At 37.2% G+C, this 13998-nt stretch overlaps 1 protein-coding gene across 1 annotated transcript in view; it reads right to left on the minus strand.

Moving 5' to 3' along the window:
- Nucleotides 1–13998, minus strand: part of LOC106867323 (transcriptional enhancer factor TEF-1-like) — a 120574-nt gene that overhangs the window by 78015 nt on the left and 28561 nt on the right. The window lies entirely within an intron of this gene.

The raw sequence follows: 13998 nt of genomic DNA on the forward strand, positions 1-13998 counted from the left end.
GCTCCCTAATTAGTTGGGCTATGACCCTCTCTGTAACTTTCATAACCTGATCTAACAGCTTGATGCCTCTGTAATTATTTGTATCTAAAGCGTCACCTTTACCTTTGTAGCAGTTGAATATGATGCTGCTACACCAGTCATTGGGTATGACTCCTTCGTGTATCACCTGGTTCGTAATACGGGTGACTAGGCTGTAGCCAACACTGCCAGATATTTTGAGCATCTCTGCAGTGATTCCTGATGGGCCGGGGGCTTTCCCGGTCTTCATACTCTTAATTGCTTTATCTACCCTGGTACTGTCAGCTCGGATAGCTGGTCCCGCTGCTGGGTCGACACACGGCAGGCTCTCCTCCTCCCATTCATTCTCTTGTTTTGGAGAATTTGTTGTTGTTGTTTCCTCTAGAGTCATATCCCAATCATGATTGTATTCGTCACTAAAAATCATGTAAAAAACAAAAATCGCCAACAACAAAGACAGTAATGAAAACACAGGAATCTAATAATTTCAGGATCGTGGGTTTGGATTCAACCCAGAATGTTTTTAATTTACTCACAGGTGTCAGCCTGATTCCTAAATAGTATGATAAGTTTGGTTTACAGCCTTTAGTAGTAAAGTTGAAAAAGTGTGACACACTGACATTCACAATTATTATAGTATATTATATTATTTTAAGATGGCGAGCTGGCAGAATCGTAAGCATGCTGGGCAAAATGCTTAGCTGTATTTCATCTGCCATTAGGTTTTGAGTTCGAATTCCTCTGGGTTCAACTTTGCCTTTCATCTTTTCGGGGTCGATAAAATTAGTACCCGTTACGTACTGGGGATCGATGTAATCGACATAATCCCTTCCCCCAAAATTTGAGACCTTGTGCTTCCTTCCTGTAGAAAGGATTTATTAAAGTTGAAAAAGTGTGACACACTGACATTCACATTTATTATATTAGATATGTTTAATTTTGGGGTAACTTTACTTCAATTAAAGTGTATTTTATATATACAAGTGTGTGCGTGGGTGTATGTAGTAAAGAAAGCATAAAATAAAACAAAAATGAGTGTTCAGTATGTTGGCGACAGGAATTTCTCTCAAAGGGACATGGTTTTAAACAAAGATGTACATCATCTCAATCTTTCTCTCTCTTATTACTCCCACTGCTACCATCAACACTACTACTTTTAATAAAACATCATCAACTCTCCCTAAATTTCTTTGTCTCTCTTTGTCTCCCTCTTTCATTCTCTCTCTCTCTCTCTCTGCCACCCCCTCACTGTCTCTATGCATACTATTACTCTCATCCCATCATGAGGAATAGTAGGAGTGTCATTGAATGGTAAGAGAGGAGATCTAAGTGTGACACACTGAAACACAGAAATTAGTTTTTGCATTTATTATATTAGATAAATACATTGGTCAAGTCAGTCTTTTACTTGTCTGAGTTTCACCTGTGAGTGTACAGGGTTGTCAGGCAACGTATGACAGGAGTAACTTGCCTGGGGCCCCCTATGCACCCACAGGTAACACTCAGATGAGCAACAGACTGATTCAATCAAAATTAAAATACTTTTCATTTCTACTTTAGTATCGAGTATTCTTGCTTCTGACAATCAACATTAAATGTTTGTGTGTGTGTGTGCAGTGCGTGTATCATCATCATCATCATCATAGTTTTCACATCCACTTTTCTATGCTTGTATAGAAACAGAATTTGTTGAGGCAGTTTTTCTACAGTTGGATGCCCTCTCTGTTGCCAACCCTCATCTGTTTCCAAGCAAGACAATAATCCCAATGTTGAAACACATCTCCATGACAGTGACATTCGTTTACAACTATCACATGAGGTCAAGAGACAGTAATACTCCTACACTCACATACATGTGGCATTTCATGTGCTCAAGAAAACCCTTCCATATCAGCAAAAATAATATCCTTTAAAAACCACTCAAATATACCTGTACATGCAAGGCTTTGTACCCCACTTCCTCTCTCCCTGACACATCAAGCATTCTCCCCCCACCACCACTACCACCTGCAAGCAATATCACACATATTACATCCCATACCCTTTCAAACATTCTCCAATTACCTCCATTCCACATTATCCCTACCCACACCATTTCAACCAATCTCTGCCTTCACCTCCTTTCTGTACCTTCAGCTACTACCCTCCCCCCCCCACTCACTATACTCCATTCTTAGCACCTCTCTCATTTGCTATCATTGTCAATACCCTCCCACATCTACCATCATAACCTACCTACTATGAAAAGGGTAAAGAGCCCCTTTGGTCATGAATGACCATGGGATTGCACCAAGAAAGTTCCCTTCCAAGGCACAAGTCTGGGCAAGGTTGTTTATGGAAGACCAGCCTCCCCTCTCCACGCCACTGATGTTATCCAAGGGAAAGGCAAAGGGGCTGATACAGCTTGGCACCTGTGACGTTGCTACTCATTTCTACAGCTGAGTGAACTGGAGCAACATGAAATAAAATGTCTTACTCAAGAACACAACATGCAGCCCGGACCGGGAATTGAACTCACTACCTCATGATTGTGAGCCCAAGGCTTTAACCCCTGACCATGCACTCCCACCTACTATGTATTCTTATCCCCCACTCCTCCCCCGAGCGACTCCTACCTCTGCATCCTGGTATTTCCTTCCTTGTTTTTTTCTCTCTCTTGCACGTTACATGACAACCTCGCTAGTGTCAGTGGCACAAACAAAGCATCCAGTACGCTCTCTTAAGTGGTTGGCATTAGGAAGAGCATCCAGCCGTAGAAACCAAAAGTGACATTGGAACTGAACACAGCTCTGCAGCTCACCATATCAAAACCAACCAACCCATGCCAGCACAGAAAGTAGACATTCAATGATGACGAGGACGATACATGTATACATCATCATCAATCGTTTTATATATATAGATATATATATATATATATATCATGTATACAATAGGCTTCTTTCAGTTTCTGTCTACCAAATTCATTTACAAGGTTTTGGTCAGACTGAGGCTATAGTAGAGGACACTTGTCCAAGGTGCCATGCAGTGGGACTGAACTTGAGACCATGTTGGCTGGGAAGCAAACTTCTTACCACACAGTTATGATCAAGTTTATGTGTGTGTGTGTGTGTGTGTGTATATATATATATATATATATATATATATATATATATATATATATACACATACACATACATTGTGTGCACTGTCCCAGTTTTAGACCACAAAAACCATGTCCTTGTGTGCAAGTAAAATGATTCACATCAGGAAAAAGTGATAGCCAAGACTGGTGTGTGTGTGTGTGTGTGTGTGTGTGTGTGCATGCTGGTGGTGATGAATCATACCAATGATGAAGATTAAGAAGATGGTTTTGATAGTATATAAAATTAGCTCATCACCATCATCACCATCATCGTCGTCCCAAGTACTAGAGAATATGATAAGGAATCTTCACTGGGAATTGGTACCTCTTCATGATAACTTATTTATTAACAAGTTAAGATGGGGGTTCAGTATCCAGTTACAATATATTTCTAATATTTTCTGATTGCTGAAAATATTTTGGCTCCCAATTTTTTTCTCAATGTTTTGACAGTAGTTCCACAATTTAGGATATTGGCATAAAGTATCAGAGTAATAATTTTAGAGCAAAATGATATTACACAGCTTTTGTTAACACATTTCTGTTGAAATACACAGCTTTTGCTTTGATTAATTTTGAAAATAATAAGAATTTAGTCAAAAAAAACTGTCATTATTAAACTGTGTCTCAAAGGCAGCAAGTTGGCAAAATCATTAACATGGCTGGGCGAAATCCTTGGCAGCAGCATTTTGTCTGTCTTTACATTCTGAGTTGACTTTGCCTTCTATCTTTTCTTTTTTTTTGGGGGGGGGGGGGTCAATAAAATAAATACCAGTCATTCACTAAGGTCGATGTAAATGACTTACATCCTTCCCTTGAAATTGCTGTTTTCGTGCCAAAATTTGAAATCATTATTAAACAGTGTCTGGAACATAAATTCATGCGAAGCTTGTGTCAGAGAATCAGAGTTGGTTGAGGATAGGGTTAGGGTACCAATTAGGACTAATTGTCAACAGGAAAGGCTAACAAGACAAGGACTGAACCCCTAACTTTTAGACCCATAACACAACAGAGTCAAGTGACCCGTCATGACATTAATAAAACTAAGGCTTCAAACTGGAAACCATGACCAAAGTTTTTTGTATCAAAGTCATCGTCACTGAACTTGTGTATTAAAACCATATTTAAGGAAACACTTGAAAGTACATTATCACATAGTTGTGTCGTTAATAGTTAGAAAAAGATAATGAAAGAGAAATTAATATTAGAAACATTTCTATTGGCTCTGTTGTCTTCCGACCAGGTTCACCTGACTAACGACTCACTGATTAAATTACTGTAATGCCAAGTGCAAAGGTAAGTTACAATATAATTAAAGAATGTTTGGTTCACTCCTAACCAGCAGGTTCCAAAATGTTGTCGCTTTTTGCATATTGCTTCCTGTGATTTCGTTCGAAGATAAAAACAGTTGACGGATAAACTCTATTTATGCACCTGCCACTTATATACCTCACCTGTTCAATTCAATGAGAATCTATACCAAAGAAAAAGACGGGGAGGTGCTTGCTTGCTCTCTCTCTCTCTTTTTTCCCCAGGTATATTTAGTGGCATATTCCAGTTAAGTATACTGGAGGGAGAAGATATTAATGAGCACATGCACCCACACACTCGTGTGTGTGTTAGTCTCCCAAATGACTTGGTTTAACCCTTCAGCATTCAAATTGCTGCCAAATGTAAAGTTTACTTATTCACATTGTTTGCAATTTATCGTACATTGTCCTGTGGCTGTGATTATTTATTGTTAGAATGACATTGTAGGGTAGGTGTGAAAGGCTGCACCTGGCTATTTTGAACATAAAACAGATAGAATATTTGGGCATGATATGGTTGGCTTGGAGAGCAAAGAGTTAAAACTGTTCAGTGTAGAGAAAATCTTTTCTTTATTTATTTGTCAAGTCTGGAGGAAGGGACGAGACTGGTGGGGGCTGATGTTGTTAATGTTCTGCTAAACATTTGCCAGCGAATATATGCAGGGAAGACATGAACAAGGAGAAGATTGCTGCAGGTCAAGGTTCTGAAAAGACAGGACTGGGGAAAATGACTACTATGAGGTTGAAAGGGGCCGGATGCATCAGGAGTGAGAAGAGGGTGAAAGATAAGAGGGGTCAGGGTGCATGAGTAATATAGAAGCAGGACCAGCCAAGATCCAAGCAATGGAAGCCATTAAAATAAAGAGAGAAAAGGCAGAGAGAGGAGAGAGATCACAGCTGTGGACCATTGGCGATTGAGTATCAGCTAAGTGGCCCAAGATGTGTAGTAGTAACAGCACCAAATGAAATGTTTGAGCAGTTCTTCACCTGCAGATTTTGTGTTTGAAATGTATAGAGATACAGTTGACAAAGAAAAATATCAAGTGTGGAAATCTTATTAGAAATTTAAACTTCAATTCCATTTGGTTCCTTCATTTTAATACCTGCATCTTACAAATGGTTTAGCACCTGTATTTTATGAATGCTTTTAAACATGAACAAAAATACATATAACCATACACCCCTTATTTCCAAATAGATCAATTCGGTTCATAGTTTCTAATTGTCCGACTCGTCTTTGCCAAGGAGAATACAAAGGCTTCATAGTCAGAGTTTCACAGATTCAGAAGACTTGCTACAAAATCGCAATTGCATGCATTAAGTGCAATAGAAGACAACTTGTTAAAGAGCTGAAGACAACTGGGCCTCAACTGGCATACTCAAGGAAAAACTGCACTTGTATGGCTTCACTCTAAAGATAATCTCTCACGCATGTGTGCATGCGCATGCACACACGTATGACTTTGTTTTGACATCATGTGATAATTGTAAATGAGTATTCCATGAGAAACATGTCTGGCTATGGAGGGATATTATCTTGCTTAGAAGCAGGTGATGGTTGGCAACAGGAAGGGCATCTAACTGTAGAAAATGTATTTCAACAAATTCTATACAACCATGAAAAATTTGATGCTAAAACGATATAAAGATGATGATGGTGGTGGTGGTGGTGGAGGGGGTGATGATGATGATGAGATGATGTGTTCACTGAAAAAGTTTCAAAACATCATAGAAACAATACTGTCCTACAACTGAAAAGCTAATTAGAGAATACCACGTAAAAGTTCTCTTCGTTAAAAACAAAACATTTTGTAATGTTATTTACCAGTTCAAATTTGCTTGTGGCACATTTGGACTGTGATAAACAAACCATTCTCCGTGTTTTATCATGGAGGAAGTGTCCTGACAATGGTGTAAATACATTTAGATCAGTTAGCAGCGCCCCCTTTCCAGGCTGTGAGGTGCAGCATTTCGGAGTAGTTATCTTCTCTTCGGTCAAAGACACTGAACAGAGTGTTTACACCATTGTCAACAGCGAGAAATTTTCTCCGTGACAACGTGCCACAACCATATTCCAACTGGTAATAAAATTGCATTCATACATATTACTACCCAGCGCTTCTAGTTTGTGAAATATTTTGTGAAGTTTTTACAGAATAATTAACGACTAACAAAATGTGAGATGTCCACTTGAATTAATCAGAAACAGTCCATAAAGGCTGAAGAAGAGTTCTAGTGAACAAAGAAACTGACCAAAGATTAGAACCATAAACATTGTTTGTCAAAGAGGCAACATCATATTGGTGTCATTGGTTAAGTGTAAGAATGGTTATGTGATTAGCAAGTTGGATTTGCAACCAAATGACTCAAGTTCCATCCCAGTGTGTGGCACTTGGGACAAAGATCTAAAGTAGTCTTGAAGGGACCCAATAAATTGGGAGTTGAAATTTGGTAGATAGAAACAGCACAGAAGCTTGTTGTTTTGTGCATGTGTGTATGTGTGTTATATGCAAGCAATGGATATGTGTGTATGTGTGTATGCATGAATGTTGTTCCTGTGTTTAAAAAAAAACGGTGATGCTTATATACGTCTCCTGTGCCTCTGGGTGGTTAGTTTAGTCAATTTTGATGATACCTTATTTTAAAAAAAGCAAAGTAAAGGTTGGCGACAAGAAGGGCATCCAGCTGTAGAATACTGCCTGAAGAGGTCATCCAACCTATGCCAGCATGGAAAAGCAGACGCAGAAACAATGATGCTGATATCATCATCTAGCATCCGCATTCCATGCCAGAATATATATATATATATATATATATATATATATATATATATATATATATATATATATATGTATGTATGTATACACACACACTGATATCTGTGGGTTTAAAGACTTGGCTTGTAAGAATTAGCTTAAACAAAAATAAAGATTACTTGAAGTGATACAATGTTATGTAGGCCGAGGTTAGCTTTGATAAGGCAGGCTTCTATAATCATATCATTATATATTTGTTTCCTTCCATGCAAAGAACATGTTTACCAACATAAAAAATAAAACCATAAACAAGGTAGATAGAATTTCTTACTGAAGAAACCTGAACTTTTAGCAAGTAAAAGAACAACGTTCAACGGGAGTTTCAACATTAATCTTTTTATGAACTGATAAAACAATATTTGTTTCACTTCAGTGGCAGACAAACAGCCTCATAAAAACCCTAACCCCAATGCCAACTACTTCACAGTGTTGTGGATGCTGTTTTCATGGCATCAACACCAGTGAGGTCACAGTGTCACTAAACAACTGGGAGAGAGACAGCCGGCTTTATTAAAGAAGGGAGAACAGGTTTATTGTTGTTAAGGGGATACATGGTTACTTCATCTTATATGAGGGTGGATGGGAACAAACAGAATGGAGATTTAAGGAGGTGTCAAAGAATACCCTGATGCTAAATCATCATTAGTGTTTAACATCCACTTTTCCATGCTTGCATGGGTCAGATGGAATTTGTTGAGAAAGGTTTTTTTTTCTTCTACAGATAGATGCTCTTCCTGTCACCAATCTTCTCCCGTTTCCTTATAAGGTAAATATTTCTCCATGGCCAGACATGTGTTTAAGAAAGATTGCAAATGAAGGACACTGTTTGCATGATCTACAATTATCACATGATGTCAAGACAAGGAGACACAAACAAATACACACACACACACACTCTTTCACTCTCTCTCTCACACACACACACACACAACAGGTTTCTTTCAGTTTTTCTATTCCCAAAAATGTGGTAGGGAAGGAAATTTCTTAACCACAGAATCACCTGTGCCACAGTGTGTGTGTGTGTGTGTTCCAGTAAATAACTTTAATTGGTTTCTTTATAATGAGATATATCTATTAAAGGGACACCAAACTCTAAATTGAGGGAGAGAAATGGAAAAAGAAACTGTTGAAATCTCTAACTTCATGAAGTAAGATTTCGAAATTCATTGCATATTTCAATAGAATTTGGTACGAAATGGGTTAATGCCAGGTTTAATAAAATCTTGCCAGAATTATTATTTATTGATCTCTCTCTCTCTCTCCTATTTGAATTCAATAAAAGAAGTAACAAGTAAGCTACCAGGGTTGATTTAATCAACAAGACATCCATCGAACAATTATTGATCTTTATATTCAATCAAATTCTTATTATTGCATCGTTATTTTAGGGATTTGTGTTTTAAGTAAAAGTGAATTTGGTGCAAGACTGACATCATTTGACAATCTGTTGCCATAGCAACTCAATAAAATGTTTGTAAAATATGTCAAATGTAGATGTTTTCATAACAGAAACATTTCATGTGTATAATAATCATCATCATCATCATAATAATAATAAATAAAATTAAAAAAACCCAAAAAAAAAACCCAGCGTCAGACTGCAGTGAGTAAAGTATGAAGCGGTAGTGAAGACAAAGACATAAAAGAGACTGGTTTAGAGCTTCTTGAAAAGCATTTGAGTAGTTAAAGAGCAAAGGAGGGTTGAGAGCAATGTTAAGAGGATGAGTGAGGACTGTAAAGAGTCTTTTTTTCATAAAGAAACAGGCTTAAGAAGCAGCTGTACACATCATTATCAATCAAGACTTTTTTTTTTTTATTTAGTTGTTTTTTTTTTGACAATGAAGATCTGTCATTTAAAAGTGCACTTTTACAAAGCAGTTTACTGGCCGACATGTCTATGGTAGCTTCTCTTTGCTTTTCTAATTCTTTTTGAGTTCTTGCAAATCATAAGAGCTTTTTACAATCATCATCATGTCTTAATGTCCACTTTACCATACTCGCTTTACCATGGATCAGACAAAGTTTATTGAGACGGGGTCCCTACAGCTGGATGCCCTTCCTGTTACTAATCCTTACCTCATGGCCAGACATGATTTTGCAGAATATTGGGAATGAATGACACTGTATGACTGTGACACAATTATCACACAATGTTTTGACGAATCACACACACACACACAGGACACGTTTCTTTTTACCAAAACCACTCCTCACAAGGCAATAGTAACAATGAAATGCTCCAGTAACAATTGTCATAAAAAGATGATGACAGAAAAATGAAAACAAGATAACAAAAATAAAACTAAACTTATGAAATTTAGAATAACAATACAAAACAAAACTTGTTGAAGAAAGAACGAAAAAAACTTTGAATTCTCCGATTCATTACAGATGAAAGCTTTGAAATAGAGTAAAGGAAACCACTAGACGTGAGTGTGAGTGTGAGTGTCCCCACTAATCTGATGCTTTCACAAAGTAAGGATTAATTCTATTTTTACAGTTGTAATGTTTAACGGTGGGTGGAAGTGTGGTGGCCTACGTCATCAGCCACAAAAGGAAACAGTAACGGGTGGGTCTTGTGGGCTTTTCTCATAATAGAGACAACTGCACTGCTGTGTAAATAATGCCTGCAGGACACAGAGAATGAGTGCATTAAATAGAAGCATTAAATGATATTGTGATTGAATTAAATCCTCTAAACTAAACTGGAACAAAAACATCCAACTACCCCAACAGCTGCCGAGAATAAGGCAACGTAAGTTTGTAGAAATGAGAGAAGGGAGCAAATTGAGAACTAAATAATGTGTTGTTGTATCTTGGGAGGGTCATTATGCTAATAAGCACATGCACTGATCCTATTTCACTTCATTATTATTTATTTATCAATTAGCTAATCAACCGTTTGATTAATTGTTTAGTCAATCAATTGGTTAGGTTTGACTAAGCACTTTCATCACCATTTGCCACATCATGAATGGCATGCCCTCTCTACTCCTGACATCATCAGCAGAATCATCATTTAACGTTCATTGTCCTTGCTGGCATGGGTTGGATGGTTTGACCAGGGCCAGTAAACTGGGGAGCTGCAGTCTGATTGGGAATGGTTTCTATGGCTGGATGCCCTTCCTAATGTCAACCACTCTGAGAGTGCAATGGGTGCATTTTACATGCAACCAGCACGGGTGCTAATTTGTGTGACACTGGTATCTGTCACAACTGCAATTTTGCTTGGCTTGATAGGTCTTCTTCTCAAGCATGACAAAGGTCTCTGTCATTGCCTCCATGAGGCCCAACACTCGAAAGGAACTCAGCCACATACACCAAAATTGATTTCAACACAAGAATTCACACCGAGGACTTTGAGGAGGTAAATACATATAAACTACAGTGTTTTAACTCCAGAGGCAAATACAGTCACTCGCGCTCTCTCTCTCTCTCTCATGCTCTCTGGACACAGTGTTTGGACAAAACAAACGGTTATGAGAGATACTCTACCAAGTGTGGATGAAGATAGTGTGGTGATTTGACAGGAATAGTAATGGGAAATAATTATATTAAAGAAAGAGTTGGGGAGGGGGTCTACAAACATGGAGAAGAGAAAAAAGATAAATGGTAAGCAGTACAGGGTAGGAAATGTTCCAGGATGGCAAGGAAAGAAAGATGAAGGAGGCAGCACCAGCACTCGTTCACTTGCTTTGCTGTATGGAGGGAAACATCCATGGAATTTGATTCTTCAATGATGTTTGCATGAACACAATTAATGACAACTCATCAACACATTTTAATTAATCTTCTCAAATATCATAAAAGGTAATTTTACTTGACTTAGCCCTGTTTTATCCCAAGGTAAATATGGTCAGGAGATTTCCCTTATCATTTTTGAGGGGTCATTATTTTTGCTTGCATCTGGTTCTCTCTGTGGAATTTGGTCAAGTGGTCAAGATTCATTAATGCTTATAACTATAACTGCAAGAAATTACTGACCAGACATTCTCAACTAACCCCGACTGCCTTGTGTTCACACTTCAAAGCATTATTATTTCTGTTATTTCAATACAATTTACAATAATATTATTATCAGATTTGTAAGAGTGGCACAGATATTAATTAGTTTCATAGATTAATGATGCAAGTTCAAATCAGGCCAGTCAGCTTTGACATTTAATTCCATCATTGGTCTGCAGAAAACATTTATTATATTCAGTTCAATAGACTACAGCTGCTCTAACATCATCTTTATAGGTACAAATTATACTATGCAATGATGATGATGATGTTGGTGGTGATTTACATCTTAGGCAGGTCCTACACAATCCTCATGGTCCATTTACTGAATGAGTTTATGTGTGAAGGGGGGGGGGCGTCAACATAGCATGCAGCATGTCAGAAGATATCTCTTATGATACAGACTGGATCAGTACCTTGGAAGAATACTTTGCATTCTCCAAGCAGGATGGAGAAGCTCTTGTCTGTTGACCATTCAGTCCACAAGTAACTTTGGCATAATCACCAAGACAGGATGGCAGAAGACAAGATACTTAAAAACCCTCATCTAAGAGAGTTTAACCCTGTCGTTTACAACCAAATGCAGATCCTCCATGAAAATATTTTTTCCATTCCTACATGTGCAACATTCTGGCAATGCAAGAGACCTCTGCCAGTAATATCTTAAATATTTCACAGAGGAAACTATTCAAAATCGGTAAATCACAACTCAAATGCTTGGTTTAAATGTTTACCAGTTTTCTTCGGGTTCTCTGTATTTAAAATACTTCTCACTTAAGAGACAAAATATTCGACTATTTTTATTCTAGAAAATATTTCATTATTTATCATAAGTCAAAATAATCTCTAAATTAGGATCCCTTCTTGTGGATCATGCTAGGAGCACATAGGAATTTAGACATAAATCAACAGAAAATTTGTAGCAAAGTTTTTTTTTCCTTCTGCAGTTTTTGTTATTTGTTAATCAAATGTAAAAGAGATCCTGGTTGTGATAGGAAATAAGGGATATTGAAGGGAGGCTACTCTTAGCTACTTTCCAAACCAGCATCAGCAGTCTGTGGTGACCCTTGCCTGATAATTCTAAGCTACATATATATATACACATTATATATATATATAATTTAGGTTTCAGCCAGTATAGGTCCAGGCCATGTCTAACTTAATAACACCACCTGGTGAAACCTTTTAGATCGTGATTCACACCTATATATATATTCAATTAGAGGTTATGTTAACCTCATGAAGGGATGGTTTCATCAAAGGAAATACTGGTTCAATACCTAGTATTTTTAGGGAATTAATTTCCTTAAAATAATAGGTATATATAAACATATATATATATATATATATGTTTATATATATATATGTATAAATATAAACATATAGTTTATAAAAGAAGAAAAAGAAAATGGAGATTGGGAAGTTAATTGTGTATTATTAACAGTAAATTAATCATCATCCCTTACAGCTGTTTCAATTAATACTCAGTAAATATTAAATAAATATTGAATCTATATGACCTGAGCATATCTTCAGAGGGAGGGAAAAAAATGAATTGACTAACATGGATCTATATTAATTTCTTCTTAGGAGTGATGGGTAAAAAGTGTAAATACATGTATATACATGCATGTATGAGTGCATACGTATGTGTTCACATGTACGATGTATGTATGCCTGAGCGTATGCGTGTCTGTGTATATATATATGGACATACGGATACATATATGTATGTGTGCAAACGAACATTCCATTCTTTTATTAACTATAAACTTACCTCATTTATATTTAAATTTCCTCTATAATCTCTATTTAATTTATTCATTTATTGTTCTAATTCTATTTACTAACTCTATCTTATCTCCAATCAACCTGTAAACCACTCACCTGAACATATAACAATACAAATCATAAACAATATCACTCAGTCTGCTATATGGAATACGTAAACACATATAAAATATCCAAGGGTATATTTTTCCCTCTGAAGATATTATGCTCAAGTCGTATAAATTTAATATTTACTGATGATGATGATGATGAGTATTCATTGAAACAGCTGTAAGGGATGATGATTAATTTGCTGTTAATTATAAACAATTATTAACTTCCCTATCTCCATTTTCTTTTTCTTCTTATATGTGTTTGTGTGTGTATGCAAGCATGCATACAGAGACACGCACACATACTCACTTACTGGACTGTGGCCCTGCTGGAGCACTGCTTTGAAAAGTTTAGTCGAACAATTTCGGATTCAGTTACACATTTTTTTAAAGTCTGGTACTTACTCTATCGGTCTGTTTTGCAGAATCGCTAAGTTATGGGGACGTAAACAAACCAATACCTGTTGCCAGGCAGTGTAAGAGAACAAACATAGATGCATATACGATGGACTTCCATACAGTTGCCGTCTACCAAATTCATTCACAAAGCATTGGTTGGCTCGGAGCTATAAAACACACTTGCCCAAGTTGCCGCGCAATGGGACCGAAACCCCATGCTGAACAATTATTTCGAGGGACTTCGCCCATAAAACACTAATCTTTCGATAGATGGCGCGAAACCGTTGGTTAAATTCTGACCGGTTGGTTATATGCCATGACCAAGAATATACGACTCGACAACATAAAAAAGCTTGTGTGTGTAGAGGAAGGGGGATCTCTTGGATTGAAGGGTTTTCTTTCTCCAACCACATTACGTGAGCAAGTTGATTAACAAGACTGAT

Source organism: Octopus bimaculoides, chromosome 3 (assembly GCF_001194135.2).
Source record: "Octopus bimaculoides isolate UCB-OBI-ISO-001 chromosome 3, ASM119413v2, whole genome shotgun sequence".
Lineage (NCBI taxonomy): Eukaryota > Metazoa > Mollusca > Cephalopoda > Octopoda > Octopodidae > Octopus > Octopus bimaculoides.